The sequence below is a fragment of the Dromaius novaehollandiae genome, chromosome 4 (assembly GCF_036370855.1).
Source record: "Dromaius novaehollandiae isolate bDroNov1 chromosome 4, bDroNov1.hap1, whole genome shotgun sequence".
NCBI lineage: Eukaryota > Metazoa > Chordata > Aves > Casuariiformes > Dromaiidae > Dromaius > Dromaius novaehollandiae.
The window spans coordinates 23,927,081-23,933,080 of NC_088101.1; positions in this window are offsets into that span (position 1 = coordinate 23,927,081).

A 6,000-nucleotide genomic window follows, 5' to 3' on the forward strand; every position below is an offset into this window, starting at 1 on the left:
TAATTAAAACAGATCAGGTAATGTTCTACTCTGCTGCATTACTGATGTGAAATTGTATAACTCAAGCAGAAGTAACACTGGATAGTCTTTGGCCTTATTCTTATTTCTCTTTTCTGGCAGACTCGCATCATTTCAGTATGATCTCTCTCTGCTTTCCCAAACACAAGCAAGGGCTCTAAGACTGTATTTGGCAAAGGTGAGAAAGAAAGGAATGTAAAAAAAGTGCAAAGGGAGTACTTTTCCTTAAATAGCAGTCATATTTCTCTCCCTTTCTTTTCTCCTTTTTCAGTTTCTCCAGCCCATGCTACTGAAAAGAAGAAATGTGGCTGAAAAACTGAGCTAGGATTTAGGGGTTCGCTTCTGAGCTCTGACACAGACTTCTTGTATGACAGTGAGCCACTCGATCTTCCGATAGTACAAACTAGTAAGTGTCACCATTATTCAATGTGAATTGTATATCTGTTCATGGATGTTGCTAAAAAAGCACATGGAAGAAATCCTAGGTTTTTCCTAGCTTTTAAATACTGTAAGAATGAAATAATGATTGGAAGTAATTAGCAGCATCATGTAAGAAGTAAAAGCAGTTTTTGCATGTATAGTGATTCTCAGATGTGACACAAGGAGAACAGGTGTGCAAACCAAAAGGAAGAAAAAAAATGGAAGAGTTTCTCTGTTACGATGTTATATTCATGGACCAAAAGAATAACTTGGGATCCAGGAAAAGTTTATGGGAAGTCTCTGGTTAATGAGAGAATAAAGCCATAAAAATGTTCAGATGCTAAGAAAGTATTATGGCAAAGATAAAAACTAGCTTAATGACTATTTAAAGAGAAAAAACAGATCAGTTATAAACGAAAGGAAGTTCTGAGTTGATATAGTTTAATTTCTGGAAACAATGAGAGCTTTATACTTTGCCAGATGAATTAGTAAATGAATACAGAATTGCAAAGTTTTCCAGGCCTCTAGAGAAGAATTAGTGCTACTGGCTGGTACTGACATTTGTTAAAAACTGTTTGGGGATTCTGCTAGAAACACAGCTAATTGCTTTCCATTTTCAAGTAACAGGGTAAGCAAAAGCAAGTGGAAGAGACTGAATTCATAGATGGCAAGCATCCCCTCCACTGTGTCACTCTTCTATGTGTACCCTGCAGGAGACTGAGCGGGTTCCAACGAGCCATACAAAACTGCAATTTGTCATGGGTGGGCTACAGTATGGGAATCACTGACCTAAAGGAGATTTTTCAAAGAAGGATCATTTCCTTTTTATTAGAGTTATAGTAGGACTCTGGAACAGCCATAATGCCACTGCATCATTCTGGGACTGCAAGGTACTTTTTGGGCAATGTCTTCTGCAGCTCCGCCGTTCCATTTGGGAAAAGGGGTCTCGAGCACTTATCACCCAATTGCATTTTGCTTTTAACAAACTGCCTGTCCTTTTTTGAAAATAAGACTGAGGTGGTTTTGACAATTGTGTTCTGCACATTTAAAAACATAGCTGGGCTCAAATTAAAGTTCCGAAGCTCACATAAGGAAGGAGACAGAAATGACTGCTAGGAAAGGAGTCTCAAATTGAACAGGAATGATGAGATCTCCAGAAGTGAGTGGAGAGAGAAACTGGAAGGTTCACTAGGCACCATCCAGAAATAGCAAATTCTCCTTTCAGTTGCAGCAACTCCCATGCACTTTGTGGGGTTAGCCCTCCTGGCAAAAGCTCTTCCCATAGACCTCAAATGTCTTCCCTTCTTTTACTTTCTTCACTCTGAGCAGGCCCTCATACCTAACGGCTCTATCACCAAGCTTTTAAAAACCCTCTGCTTTTAAATAGCATTAACAACCCATATCCCACCCTTGGAAATAAATCACAAATCTACCCTTGCTCCTGACAGCTCCTTGCTTACTGGGGTATCTATTCGTACTCTTATGTCTCCCTGTAGGCTAGGCTGAGTAAACAAGGGTCTTCTGCTTTTCTGGTGACTAACCTTGTGAGCAGAAAACCACAAGAGCTGACCCTTTGAACATTTTTTCCTTTAAAGCAGTCACTTAATACCAGCACATTTCATTTCCCCATTAATAATGAGGAAGCTTGGGCCTCTACCTGTTGTTTCCTTAATTTATAATGGAAGTGAAGATCACTTCAGCAAATGAAAACTTGAGAGGAAGAGAAACTATTAATATATGACACTCACAAAGTACAGAGATAAATGCCACAGGTATTCAGTTACGCAAAACCTTATTAAATTGAATATGTGAAGGCTGTGACTCATTTCACAAAACAGCATTTGAAGAGTTCCTGCCTGGGTTTCTTTCACTCCAGATCCCGGTAAATGTGTGTGAGTCAGCACAAGCATGAGAACACCTATGTGGATATTGTACTATTTCACTGCTTTAACATAATCTGCAATTGCTGAGGAAACGTGGTGGTATTTTATTTTTTACAAAGACCGAGAATCCACAACATGAGGAGAATCCAAAGAGCAGATGTGGTTGCTTATCTTGTTTGATGCACTGTTTTAGAGGAAACTTATATGCAGCAAAAGCAATGAATTACAATAATTTATAATATTTTTTTCTCTCCAAGAGAAAAAAGAACAAAGGTAATAATCCTATTAAAATGAAAGTTCTACTATTTATAAAACTAGTGATTTAGGTTTACATGATATCTTTCCTATCCCAAAACACTTTTCAAACAACATATAGAAAACTCCGTATACTGTGAATTCATATTTAGATGAAATACTGCTATTGGTAAAAAGGAAGAGCAATATCTTCCCCAAATGAGAATTCATAGACACTAACATAGCACTTAAAAACAAACACACAAAAAAACAAAGTAAGAAATTTTCAGAGCATCCAGAGACAGATTCAAAAAAAAGAGGTCACTTCAGGCTGAAGTGCTGTAATCTACCTTTGTAGCTCCCAGACCTTATTTAAGTCCAGGTCACTGGGATGCCTGTGATCCCTCTGCAAGGCAGAGAGATTCAGGCACTCAGAAAGGGCCCAGAGAAAATAATTAGCTTCATGGTGAGGGCGTAAGAGCCTTCCCTCCTACTGCGCTCTCTGTCTGATGCCATGCCCTTTTGTCACTTGCCTATGAATTACACATAGGCTTGACTCTACTCAGGCAGAGAAGGTAAGGCAATTCAGGCAGCCCATGTCCCGTTCCAGCGCCATGGCTCCTGCATCATGTAAAGGTAATATAGCTCCTCTGGCTGCATTTGAAAAAAAACATTTCAGGTGTCAGACCTACCAGTCTCCAGCTCAGACTTCAGGGCTGTACTCTGGAGACTGAGCACTAATGGCCTTGCAAAACACTCCATTTGCTGCCACGCTAAAAGAAAGATCACTAGGTCTAGCCCACTGGCCTTACTTTACAGCATTATCATGACGAACCATTGCCATTTAGGACAAAACTATCACAACAAAGGTGCATGTGTCCTTTCCTCCACCAGTTTCTTGTATTCTGTTAGCAAATATACTGACATTTCTTTGACTTATAAAAGGAGACCCTTTTAGTAACTTCCCAAACACCTGTCTAATCCCTTTTGAAATGATCATTATGGGCATTAAGAAGTCAATTCCACCTCTTAATGCCTTGTTCTGCTTCAAAAAGGTAAAATTTGAAAATCTGATTTATCAACATATCCTGAAGCTCCCCAACTAGGATGGCATAAACCTGGTATACCAGAACCACTGGTTCTCCTTATTGCCTTTCATATTGTAGGACAGTAGCTCATCGCAGGATTTTATAAGCCAGCAGCCCCTGGCTGTTGGAACGCCCTGTAAAGGCTGTTTCAGTCAAGAGGAATTCAGGGGGGCTGACACTGCTGTAAATTATCCTGGGGTCCAAACTAGCTTCAGTACTGAAGTAATAGTATTCAGCAGCATTGCCTACCATCACCTGCCCAGAAATCTAAATTGGACACATCTGTGGATTCAGCTCATGACCTACCTTTAATCACTTGAAATTGAACACCTTGAATTTATTTGATATTTGATTTGAAAAAACTTAAAAATCTTTGAAAAATGATATTTTATCATTCCTCCAACATTTTTACCAACAAGGAGCCAGGAAACGAAATAGTAAATTCAAAGGAAACATTCAGTTACTACTCTAAGACATATCCTAGGACAAAATAAAAAGAACGGTGTTTTATTGTGCTGGATTTTGGTTTTGTTTTTTTAAGGAACAATGATAGCTAAGTTCAAAGATAGAACATGGTTCAAAACTCCCTTGATGAATTGGCAAGAAACTTTGAGCACAATCTCATTTAGAGAGCAAACCAGCATATGTAATCCCAGGCTGCGTTTTCATGTTACAAAGAGTTTGGCGACAAATCCCAGCTTTTCTCCTGGCACTTGTTTTCAATTTAAGACTTCAGCACACCTTTCCTGCAGCAGTGCCAGCATAACTGTACTAAAAGTTACACTGTGAATTGTCTTAAGGAATTTTTTGGGGAAAAACTATGGATTTTGAAATCAGATCAAATTACCCACCTGTAGCATAAAAAGAGCCTGCAGACAAATGAGATTGTGCTGGCACAAGTTAGGGGCGGCGAATCACAGTGTGAGGGTGCAATGCCATGATGTACAATTGCTGCCAAACTCTGGGCACTGTGAAACCATGGCCTTGGCTAGCAGAAACCCATGTGCATAAATTCAGTTGTCAGCCACTTAAATTGCTGCATGTCTTTTCTCAGACAGCACCACAATTTAATTAAGTGTTGATGTGTTTTGGGTGGAAGCCCCTCTGCAGCACTTCCTCTGAATAAACTGTTTCATTTTAATAAGGTGAGAGGGCCTCTCCCATATTAAAGAAATATTTTGGAACTGGAATTACATTCTATTTATCATTATTTTCATAGTAGTTGGATTTAAGCTCAGCAAAGGGAAAAAAAACAAAATACATCACAAGTGACACTCATATAACTCATCAAAAGTGATGTTTCTATCTTGCTGTTATTACTGGTCACAAAATTAGTGGAACAATTATTACCCAATTTTAATATTTTGGGATCATTTTGAGTGGGGTTGCCTCTGCTTTCCAAGTTTACAAAATGGCCTATGTGCCTTGGTCTTTACTTGCTACATATTTGGTTGGATCTCTAGTTGTCAGAGGTAGAACAGTAACTTGTTGCTATAGGATACAAATATTTTTCAGATTAAAATTACTGTGTTTTACATCTCAGCAAGTCTCCGGAGCAGATTAAAAATTAGCATAAAGAAAATGAGACACGGATTTACAGCCACTTCACTCTATCTTTCTTCCTCAAAAAAACAGAGAAACCAGTTCCCTTTCCCCCTTGCATGTATCTTAGAATCTTTATGGTATCAAATCCAGGCCAAATGAACATATGGCAGTTGGATTTCTTCTGGATGAGGTCATTTTGAACTGAGGTCTTTTATCTCCCTCTATAGACATTTACATGCTGTCCTCAGAATTTGGTCATGACATTCCAGATAAAATTATCACTTTCCCAGTCCTTGGTATCTTGTCAATTTTCTTTTTTAAGGTAGCTCTGGGAAGATAGCCACATCATTACAGAATAAACTAACAGATTTTTTGGATTCTAGCCAAAATGCTGTTTTGTAACTGCTTTTTGATGTGTTTTGGATTCTTTTCACCCCCTGTGCTGCCAATGTAGTTGGACTTTGGGGGGCTTTTTAGGAGTCATTTTTTATAAGAATATGAAAATGGCTTCTAGAGCACAGTTATTCCTAGGTTTGCAAAAATTCAGGCAGCTCTTCTTGGAAACAAGAATTAAGGTAGCCTTGCTGGAATTCAGCTGAAAAAATGAAGTATGCTCTCTAACGATAGAAGAGAGAACATCAACACAAGCTTCTCAACCACATATCATCTAAGCCATGCTTTCCATACTCAGATAAAAAGGCAGGTTGGTCTGCATGCTTTACTGCAACCGGTGACGAAATTTCATATTAACTGTGATTTTACTGGCATATTTTTTGTGACAAATCCTAACTGTACCAAAAATACCAGGTATT